Source organism: Passer montanus, unplaced genomic scaffold (genome assembly GCF_014805655.1).
Source record: "Passer montanus isolate IOZ18808 unplaced genomic scaffold, ASM1480565v1 scaffold3, whole genome shotgun sequence".
Classification (NCBI taxonomy): Eukaryota; Metazoa; Chordata; class Aves; order Passeriformes; family Passeridae; genus Passer; species Passer montanus.
The window spans coordinates 512,470-524,589 of record NW_024367707.1 but is presented as its reverse complement, the minus strand read 5'-3'; the positions used below and the strand labels follow the sequence as shown (position 1 = coordinate 524,589).

Below are 12,120 nucleotides of genomic sequence, written 5' to 3'. Positions count from 1 at the left end.
GGACAGTCTGCTCTGCCTTCCCTATGTCTGAGGATACTGGGAACAGATGAATGGGAGGCACTCCTGGCTGTTAGAGCTGCCTATTAATGTGAGTAAACACTGTAGGGCCTGATGATTATTTAGAACTGACAGTTTGGGTTTGGAGAGAAATGTGCTCCAAACAAATAAGGAAAAAAAAAAAAGATATTCGTAGGATATTTCCGAGGTAACTTCTGCATTAAATGGGTCTTTCTCATAACAAGTACTTTCTTACTCATTACTCACCTTAAACAATTTAGGTTAATGTATCAGGCATCACAGACCTACTGGCTACTCAATTGTTAGGTATCCTGATGGGAAAACCAAAGTTCTGCACAGTGTATTTTAAAACCCAGGGCTGGCAATTGACAAAAAGAAAAAGCAATTTGAAATTCTTGACTTTTATTTAACTGAGGCCCTTGACTTGGTAAATCACCAATTAATATTAACTTTGTTAGCCTGAAACTGAATTAGATTGACTGCAGTACATTGCTTCTTTGGCTCCTTCTCTGGTCAATGCAAGCAGTTACTTCTAATGGTGTTAAAGCTCAGATGAAAATGTTAAATAGAAGAGTCAATTGCAAGGTCATTATTTCTTTTTCCAAAGTAATGAAAACAAAGTACTTCATGCAATATACAATTATAGGTTAATGACACAGCTCTCCAGAGTGGCTCTAGGGCCTTGTTCAATTTAAAATACTGATTTAAACAATGGCAAAGTAACATTAAGTGTAAATAAAAAAATGTTAGTCACAGTTTAAATGTTATATCAAAGATACATATGATTAAAGAAAAAATGAATAGGTAACGCTTTAAATGAAAATATTTCAATGAGAAAGTGTTCTAAGCCAGCATGAAAACAACAGTCACTAAACCCAGCTATTACAAATGCAGAGTGAGAATCAATCCCATAAAGCAGCATTTGCCTACTCATTTGCCCTGGAATTTCTGCAGAATGAAATAACATTACCATAAGACAAATCCCAGCAACTTGGGAGATTTTGCTGATACCTTCTTTACAATTATATGTTGCAATGCTGTATGAAAATAATCGATAACCACACTGGTTTTGCAAAACAATTTTTTTTCTCATACTATATGACTCATTTCCATCACAAAGAACCACACTAGGTTCTCTTTCCAGTACAAGAGAAAATATATGCCACATATATATATATATATATGTCAGGATATATTTCAAGATGATTTTGATTTTCATGCAATTAAAGTTCTAAGCCAGCATGAAAACAACAGTCACTAAACCCAGCTATTACAAATGCAGAGTGAGAATCAATCCCATAAAGCAGCATTTGCCTACTCATTTGCCCTGGAATTTCTGCAGAATGAAATAACATTACCATAAGACAAATCCCAGCAACTTGGGAGATTTTGCTGATACCTTCTTTACAATTATATGTTGCAATGCTGTATGAAAATAATCGATAACCACACTGGTTTTGCAAAACAATTTTTTTTCTCATACTATATGACTCATTTCCATCACAAAGAACCACACTAGGTTCTCTTTCCAGTATCTCCTACAAGAGAAAATATATGCCATATATATATATATATATGTCAGGATATATTTCAAGATGATTTTGATTTTCATGCAATTAAAAATTAAAAACAATTTCTTTCATGTCAGTAGATTTGACATTTTTTGACAGAAAAATATCCCAAACAATCATTAAAAATTGAAATACCGATCTACCAACTTTCTGAGTAGCAGCAAGCTATAGACAACAAAAAGACAAAAATAATAGATAGATATTTACATTGTTGAAATTCACACCCCTCAAACTCTGTCTGGAGTTCTGAATTAAAATAGGAAAACAAGAAAATGAAAGGATGGGATTCAGAGTCTCTCTAGGACAGGACCAAGTTGTGTTGAACAAGTATTTTTTCCTCAGAATAAGCTCTGATCTGAGCAGTTCATGCAGCATATTTAGAAAAAAACTTTTCTTGTCAGAGCCAAGAAAAATTTTTTTATGTACATCGTGTTCTTTAAGTCTACTTTAAGACTCTGAAACTTATGGATAAGAATGGGAAGCACACTGGTCAGGAACAGAACATTTTTAATGACATTCACCAATGTCTCTGGACATACTTGCATATTTGTGCTTCAGAAGCATTCTGTCATGATTCAGAACATTCTGGAAATCACTCAAAACCAAACCAAAGATCAGTGGAGAACTAATCCCTTTCACACCCCCATTCTGTGTCCCCTCTGCACAGCCCCACCACAGACGGGCAGTCTCTGCTCACAGAAGATTTAGCAGCTGAAGGACCTAAAAGGGAAACCTCTGTCAGAGAAAGGTACAAAATCCCACAGGAGAAAACCGGCTGGAGGCAGGCTGGCACTGGCCAGGGATGGTCAGAACTGGTCAAGTCCAGCTGTCACTGTCACCCATGCTCAGGGGAAGACAGAAACTCATCCACTTCAAGGAGTCACCTCTGGGAGCCACTGGGGAGGACTCTTCCTCACCTAAATGTGTCTGCCAGGCCAAAATCTTTGGGCCCTTTCCAGTGGTGCTTCTGCTTGGCCAAATGAACCATGCAATACATAATACTAAGCAATACACAACTTTTTTAATGTGTTAAAACCTGTGTATATTCTGCTTTGCAGAGCCCTAGTGGAAGATACTTGAACACAACAAAATGTGGCCTCTGCACACTGTCTTCTGTAGAGAAACAACTCATCCCAAGCAAAATCTCCCTCTGGAGACCCCTCCTAAACATACCCTGCCACACACTTTCAATTGCAGAAGTCATCCTGAGATCATGGAAGTAGAACTGAACTTAGGCAAGAAACTAATCTGAAGCAAAATTCCTGAAACAGAAGATCTGTTAGCAAAAGCAATGGTCAGTGACAAACTGGGCAGCTGCCCATCCCCATGGGACTAAAACAAAGGGAGACATATCTGTCAGAGCTTTCACAGAGTCTTGTTGGATGACACAGCAGGAGAACACCTGGCTGACTGAAGGATGCAGTGCCATGGGGAAATACTGCTTACAAATGAGAGAGATTAGCCTGCAAGACAAATGGCTGTGATAAAGGCAAAATAGTTGTACTTGTCACTGGAAGCCATTAGCTGTAAAATGTAACATTATTTATATCCACATCTTTCATCCATTCATAACAAAGTAGATGTCATCAGGTTTATGAGTGACAATATTGATTTTTAGTCAAAACTATAACACAGTTAAGCCTTTACATCTGGGAAGAATGTGATTTTTTACTTCAAGTAATCACACAACTTCTACAGTTTCTTCATGACCACTGGAATGCAGAGACTCTTTTCTAGCCTCCCTCCTGTTTTGTTTTGTTTTCCTGCAATGCAAACATCAAGGTAGTCTGTGGAAGCATAGAAACTACTGGAAAACTGCAATTCAGGAGCAGAGAATGAAGACAACATTAATCAATAGACAGGATACCAGGAGCTTTTAAAAGTAACTACAAATTTACTCCTTCATATATACCCAGTAAGTGTGACTGAAGCACTGGAAGCCCCGGGTCCAACCCATATCTTTCACCACTGACAAGAAAAATGCAGTTTAAAAGATAATCAGATTTTTGAACAGAGATATACCTATTTTTGACACATCCCTGTCAGAACAGATAAGCAGTAAATACCAAACACTTAGGTTTTGCAGCAGAACAATGAGACAGTCTCTGATGCAAAAACTATAGTACCTAATTTGCTAAAAGAACTTGAGGAAATTCAAATTATCTTCTCTTACTGGAGTGCTCCTGTTAGGGAGTTTAAGCAGACAGATACATCATATTTTTATTTACTTTTTCTTTTGCTGTAGGAAGTTGCTAAGTATTTGCACAAGTAACTTACTTTTCACAGCAGTATTCCATGCTGCTGTTCTATATACCTGTCCTTTCCCCTTCAAATAGCTAACCAAAACCACTGGTTTGGACAAGGATTATTTAGGATGTCCTTTCCTCACTTAGGTCAGTTTTCTGAAGAAATGTGTAAGAATTTAGTTCCCAAGACAACAACTTTCTGAAGGGATAAAAAACCCAAAAAAGGCATCATTCACCATGCACATACTTAAATTTCTACATGTACCAAGAACTCCTGAGAGAAGGCCAAGAGGAAACCACCCGCTAATTCTGTGTTGGGGGCATCCTATAATGCATGCTGAGCAGGCAGAACACTCCCGCCACTTTGGAAAGCTGCCACCAAGGCACCCTCCAGCCAAGCACAAAAGTACAGCCCAGCCCTGCGTTCAAGCACACACAGAACCACAGAATCACACAGAATAGACTGACTTGGAAGGGACCTTCAAGGATCACCAAGTCAGCCCTGCACAGCACCATCCCCAAGTGTCACACCACATGCCTGACAACATTGTCCAAATACTTCTTGAGCTCTGTCAGGGTGCTGTTACCACTGCCCTGGGAGCCTGTGCCAGTGCCCAGCCACCCTCTGGGTGATGGACCTTTCTCAGATACCCAACCTAAACCTCCTCTGACACAACTTTGGGCCATTTTCCCAAGTCCTGTCACTGTCACCACAGAGCAGAGATCAGTGCCTGCCCCTCCTCTTCCCCTCACAAGGAAGCTGTAATTGCAGTGAGATCTCCCCTCAGCCTCCTCCAGGCTGAACAGACCAAGGAACCTCAGCCCCTCCTCACACGGCTTCCCCTGCAGACCCATAACCATCTTTATTGCCCTTTTTTCAATGTCCTCTAATAACTGAATGTCTTTTTAATATTTTGATGCCCAAAACTGCCCCCCTCTCCCCCCCGCCCAGTGCAGAGCAGAGCAGGACAATCCCCTCCTTGCCCAGCTGGTGATGCCCCCAGGACGTGCTTGGTCCTCCTGATTGCCAGGGCCACTTCAGAGCTTTGCTTACAGTACATGACCTGCTTTAAAAATGTACATGGTCCTCCAGAGAAAATAATCTTACTTATGCCTCCCAAAAATACCTCACAAATGTGGCATCTAATCTATCACTTTCAGTCTACATCAGAAAGTACAATTTCCATATTATGCCTGTATGCATGTCCCAGGAAAGTTTGGCAAATTATTTTGGGCCTTTAGCCATCTCCTTTTAACTAAATATGTACAGGAAAGCAGAGAAATCTTATCACTGAGTATACACAGAAAGGCATACAGAATGTTGGAACAAACACAGCTTTGCAGAATATTTTTCACACCACATTCAAGGCTAGAAGGGCATTACAAGGAGGAAATGATTACAACAAATTTGAAAAATAGGAGGGAAGTGCCTGGCCATATATTGCAGCCTCATTTTATTCACAGTAACTGAACAGTATCTATAAACATTTATAAATTATCAGTATCTATAATGCTCCCTGTTGAGGATCAGCACTGATACCATTGATACTTACACAAAACACAGCTCCCCATTCCCATCCTGGCCTTGCATATCCTCTTGCTGTGTGTCCTGGTACAGCTTCCCTCCCACCAGAAATGCCACAGCCCATCAGGCAGCACTGGTACAGCCCTCCAAGACAATCCAGGATGATTATTTTCCACCATCCTCTCCCACTTTATGACAGGGACACAGGCCCACAGGTATTCCTCAAGAGGCCCTGGGAGCAGCTGCAACCACTGTGCCAACCCCACTGTCCCTCCCTCGCACAGAACACAGTTGCCAAGGAATCAGAGATCAGGAGAGGATGTTTACACTGACTACTCTTAGAGAGAGCTCTCAATACAGGTTCCACTGACAGCCTTACTTACATGTGTGGGGCAATGTTGCATTGTGTTTGTTCTGGGATACCAGCTGCAAACCAAATTGTGATCCATTCCACACTCTGTGTTCAGTTATTCCTAGTTAATTGTGGTATTTTACATTAGTTTCCAGTCAATCTATTTTATTTCTGGTCATTGCTTCAACTGGGAAAAATGTACCTCCTTCAAAATCTTATCCTGCATTCCAAATTTGTTGCCACAATCTCAATAAATTTAGTATCATTTAATATTGGTATTCTCTATTTCCACTGTTCAAAAGGCTGATGAAAATAATGGAAAAAAAATCATAAAATATTAATTCAGTGCATCTTTTCCAGTCCAACTCTGCCACTCAGCTGGGCTTATTCTTGCTTCTCCTAGCCTGCATTTTCAGAGATTACTGAGAAGAATATTATTTGAGACAAATTCAAGCAGGATACTAAGGTCAATACTTATAACATCTACTGCAAGTCATATAACTCCTATAAGTTATATGAATATTAGTGACTCATACCCAATTCAAAATTATAATTTGTATTACCATAGCACTTAAGAATTAATCTTGAACTAGAAGCCCACTGGGATAGGCACTGGATAAACATAAAAATCCACCAGGGGTTTGCTGACCTATAGAGCTCAGCACCTGAGTACTAATAAAGACAGAACAGTGCACAAAGATGCAATACAGCAAAAGGTGAAAATAAGAAGAGCAACAACATATCCCAAAGCTTTGGAATGCATACCTGAAAAGAATTATGCTAGAATTAAAAAATAACCAAATACCAAATTCCAAACACTGGAAGATGTTCTTAAGAAGGAATTTAATGTATGACAGACATGTAGATTTGAAAATATGAGTGTGGAGCTTTTATGGTGTAAGAGGCAAAACAGATAGAGAACATAAATTTATTAAATTGCTAGTAAAACCACTTTATAAGAGGTTCACTCTATTTCACTCTTATTATTTAGAGGCCAGAAAGGGCAGTGAGAAGGTGAAAAGGACCTTGCAAGCAAAGACTTGCATTTATATTGTATCTGATGCAGCTAGGAAGAGGAATCACTAAAAATGTACACAGAGCCTTCAAATAATTAGGTAACATCTAATTTTGCACAAGAATAGATTGTTCTTCCATTTTTTATTCTTTTTGAAGTGCTTCTCATCATTTCTCACTATTTGGTTCTTTTATTCTGATCATATCTGATCATATGTCATGTTTTGTTCTAATTACAATGCTGTTGGGACTCCAATATTGACTGCTTCTGTAACTGGCAGAAAAATACACCTGACTTTGCTCAAATCCTCTGATCATGAGACAGCTAATTTCACATTCCAATCCCATATTAATTAAAAAAAAAAAAAAAGACAGAACAAAATACATCTCTTATGGCTCTCCAGGGGTCTCAATCCCCACTGTTGCCCTGTCATTGTAAGGTCTAGAGGCATTAGTGGTGCCTCAGTCACCGCTGAAATTCTGTTCTAGGAAAACAGAGATTAAGTTCATTTGAGATCTTTTATAAACTGGATACAAAAAAGTCAGACACAATATTAAACCATATTTTAGATTACATTTATCACCAAGACTTCTCAGCTTCTCCAGTATTTCAGCCAGAGTTTAGGGACACACATGTTTTCATATTTAATGTATATGCTAAGAAATTTTTCTCTCTGTGGTTGCTCATTTTTTGTTTTAGAAGGTACTTCTGTGGCAGTCAAGACCACTTAAGGTTTCCTCTTTTGTGTCAATTCCTGAACGCTTTAAAATACAATTCTTCACATATTTTTGATGAGCATCTAAATTGTTTTCTAACAGCCTGAAGAGAAATTAAGTTCAGTAACTACTGTTACTTCATAGGGAAGTTCAGAATACCTCATCAATAAGTTTCACAATGAATGCAGGTCTCAACATAGGCAAAAGTCACTATCAATACAACTAAGAAACATTTGCACATGTTAGAGAGAATATAATCTGAGAGACCTAATTAATGGAATTAAAGGAAAAAATACAAATAAATATTGTAATACATTTTAAAATCCTAAACCACACATTTTATTACCTGCAAAGACCTCCTAAAAAGGAAGTATGCTTGCAGAACGAGTATTATAATCAAGTTATATCTGGTTTTAGTCTTCTTGGTTTTTCCGTATTTCTCCTTTCAGTAGCTGAAGTTATTTAATATATTAATTAATATTTAACCTAAAATAAGATAACAAAATCTGACTATTCCTATATTGGAATTACTTTTCATCAGGTATCATATTCCAAATTTATCTCTACCATATCATATCTCATATAATAAGGTTATAGGAAACAACTGTTTGAAACAATGACCCACTATATTTTAAGATTCATGAGCTGCTTGGTACCTTGAAGTATATCAAGCATCTTAAAAGTGTTTGGAACAGAATATGTCAACCTAAAAGCAAATTGTAGCATCACAAAATAGTAAATCATCCACTTTTTTTTCCAAAATGTGAACTGTGCCATGATCATAGGAATCTATTGATTCCACAGAGGGAAGAAAAGTTATTTAACGTTATTATGGGAGAAACTAGTAAATATAGAGACTACTTTTTACAGATTTCCACTTATTTTGAGAGGTTTATATATAATCCATACACACACACACATATATTTCTTTGTATCTATATCTATAAATAGATAGATCTCCCATGCATCAGTTGCAGAGCAAACCATCTATGCAATACATCCTTTCTCCTTCTATATTTTCTATGTGTGATTTCAGATTATGGTATAGCTTTTAAAATGGCACAATATTTCATAGAAGTGTATTGTTAAAATTGCAATTACTTTCACAAATTGTCCCACTATCATTTGTAGATAAAAGATGCAACAACAAATGACAGTTTTTCATTGAGACGAGGCATGTGATGCCAATGAAAGTATTAACATTTATGGAATATTTTTATAGAGAAAATAATGTTAAATTACACTGCTCATGCATTCCGTCTGTTTATAATTAAAGGCAAATTCATGGATGCACAAGATCATATTCTGCCACCAGTGTAGTCATCAGCAATGCAAACATTTAGATAATTACATAATAATGCATTCTTCCCTGGCAGTTAGTAGCAGAAGAGAAGATTCCTACTTTAATTTCCTTATATTACCGTAATTACCACAAGCTTTCAGAATAACCAATTCCCTCTAAAATATTACATTCATCTAACTCCTCTGATTCTCTGTATGGAAATCTGAGGAAGAGCAGCTTGCTCACTTCTGCCTACCTAGGCAATGTCGCACACCCAGAGCTGGGTGCTTTGCATGTGCCCCACGCAGACATGAAAGCCATATCCAAAATCATAACCAAAGCTCAGTGCTGGTTGTGTCTGGCTCTGTCTGTGCAACTAGAAAATGGTATTACAGCCAGACAATGCCACATTCCAGCAGCTCTGGGCACAGCTGTGTTGAGCCGCGCCATATCGTGCCTCATGACTCGATTGCACATGAAGAAGCTACACAGCTTTGATTTCCATCTTCACTAGGACCAACCCAAACTTAGAGGTTTCTTAATTGTGCCCCACTGAACAATTCATCAAAGTCCACACACAGGTTCATCATAATTTGTCTAAACTTTTGCCAGGAGACACCCGTGTACCTGTATTTCACATCAAGACAGGCTTACTTCTCCTTATCAGATGCTGTGCTCTTGAATTCTTATTCCAGAAAAACAAACAAACAAACAAAAAAACCTCACTAAAGAAATATTCTCAAGAAAAATTAGGGCCTTTCGGTGACCAATATGACTTTATGCTGGTACACCTCAAATATGCACAGTCTACAGAGAGAAAGGAAAAAAAAAAGTGTCAGGAAATTTAATTGCCAACAGGATAATTCTCCATGAGTAGGAGACAACTAGCAAGCTAAAAATAGGTAAATGATAAGTGGGCCTAAGTGACCTAGATAATTTGAAGAGGAAATTGCAGCTAAGTGAAAGGAGGTAGAGAGCTATTAAATGTTTTTCTTCTTTAGAGGTAAAGGAATGGCATAAACAGAATGCATTTTTTCTATTAAGCCATTTTGCTCATAGTCTTATATGAAAAACATAAGATTTAAAAGATATTTGTAATCTGCTTGACCTTCTACACATACGTTTTTTGTCAATCCACCAACTGAATACATCTTCAATCAACCAGAAAAACATAATGTTAAAAATAAAGTTGTTTAACACTAGTTTCCTCCTTTGGCTAATGGGAAAAACTAACTGAATAGCTTTTTGTGATATAGAAGGTCACAGTGTGGCTTAGGGCTCTGAAGTGTGGAGGTTTTCAAGTGTATTTCCATTATTTTGTGAGGTGTTAATAAAAAGCATCTACTGTAACAAGAAACAAAATATAACAGTCACAGCGTCTCATAGTCAACTTTTTTTTTTCCTTTTAAATCACACTGAACTTAGGATTTTTATGTGAAAATTATTTTCAAAAAGACATCTTTACCATTCCAGATTCTCAAGGAGAATAGTTTGGTGCATTTTTATGCAGAAATTAATTTCTGCTTGTATGGTTTAACTTTACGCCCTACAACCACTCTTCTTTTTTTTTCTTTTTTCTTTTTTTCTTTTCCTCCACTGATTGATTTTTAGCAAGCATTTGGGCATATTTAATCAAAGTTTATACAGTTTATCCATCTTCCATTTCTCTGAAGGAGACAATGGGTTTCATACATATTTGGGTTGGATATCAAAGAGTGGGGAGGTTGCCAGAAACAAGGTGATGTGCAAATGGCTTTGGGGCTGGGCCAGTTGACGGAGATAAATCACCACACACCAGTTGCTGGCCCAGCCACTTGGTAGCTGGACATTTTACAGAGATAAATGTATCTGTCCTCTGGGCACTCCTCCCTCCTAACACTGAATTCCCTCACAGCCCAAAAGTGTGCTGGGTGGGTGTGTTCATTCCTCTGTCACAGATGGAGTCTCACCATAGCCTCCAGCTTTTGGATTACTATTTCTGTGCCTATGAGGGCCATTTTTATGTTATGCTAAATGTGATGCCATTAATATCTCACTAGGGGAAGTGATTGTCATTTCCTGGAAAAAATAATCTTGAATATTCTAATGCATAATTAGCATGAAATTATTATAAGAGAGTAAAATAAGAATTGCTATTCTTGGCAAACCAAGGGCTCTTCTAGGTTCATACAACTCTGATAGTGGCCTGTTCTCCTTAAGAAAAGAGTATAAGGATAGCACAAGTGTAAAGTCACGTAGTGCTTCTGAATAATGCCCTAATTTCCATGAAAACATGTTTAGAAATTTCCCAAGAAAGCTTCTGTTCCTTAATGTTCAGAGAATTCAGGATGGATTTAGATTTCTTGCTGATGTGATCTGAATTTAAAAAAAAAACAAAACTAAACTTCATGAAGACTTATATAAAAGTCACTGTAAACATCTCTGTGGGGTGAAGTCTCATTCAGGGCATATAATGTGCATAAAAGTAATATAAGCTTTATCTATTAAATAGCTAGTTTTTCTTTATCCAAACAAATATTAAATATCAACTGTCATTCAATCACCTTGCCATTCAGTATAATGAAATCCCTCTTCAAGCTTTTGGCCATTTCTATCTGACCTGAATGATTCTGAACAATCAGTAGTTTTGCCACATCCCTTTACCTGATAATCATCAGCTCAACAGAAATTTGCATGCAACCCCACTTCCAGCTCCCCTCTGTTCTGTAAAATGACCTCATTTCTGTCCTTTTGTTTTTCTTTCTTACAGCAGCTTTGTGAAACATAAAATCTTTTTCATTTTAGCTTTTTGAAAGAACAGAAAAAATATTTACAGATACACACTTTTTTGTATTTCAGTCATACTTATGTATTCATACAGATCCTTTTGAAGAAGCAATGCAGTTATAAGGCATGAAATCTTTGAAAACTATACTGACTCTTCTTCATTATATCAGATTAATCCACATGTCTAGTAATTTGAACCATTTCTGGCAGAAAGTGAAATAGACAAAGGAGTTTAAAATACTACCAATATTAGCATCCTCCTCTGGATACAAGGTTGAAATCACAGAGTACAAAACAACTGATGGCTTAAAGCTAATAGTTAAGTCTCTTCTGAACCATTGCTTACTGCAGTATTATTTCTATTATAAGAGGTGACTTCTAATGCCACTGAAATCAAGAGAGATGCTCAGAATCACACTGTGTGAAGAAAGGTATTAATGAAGAAGCCTTCCTAAGTTCCCTGGCAGTAAGCAAAACAGGAAAAAAAAATTGTTTAGCTAGTAAGCCATTGCCTAAATTTCCATGAATGCTCCTGTGGAGAGCGTGGACAGCCTTCCCTTTCTACCTCCACTTTGTCCCAAACAATTGTGCAAACCAGAGCTTGATGGCAAGGGACAAAACAAAAACTG

General features: G+C 37.5%; 1 protein-coding gene across 4 annotated transcripts in view; it reads right to left on the bottom strand.

Annotated features, from left to right (window-relative positions):
• The window catches only part of DMD (dystrophin), a 1,159,435-nt gene that overhangs the window by 848,541 nt on the left and 298,774 nt on the right, over nucleotides 1–12,120 (bottom strand). The window lies entirely within an intron of this gene.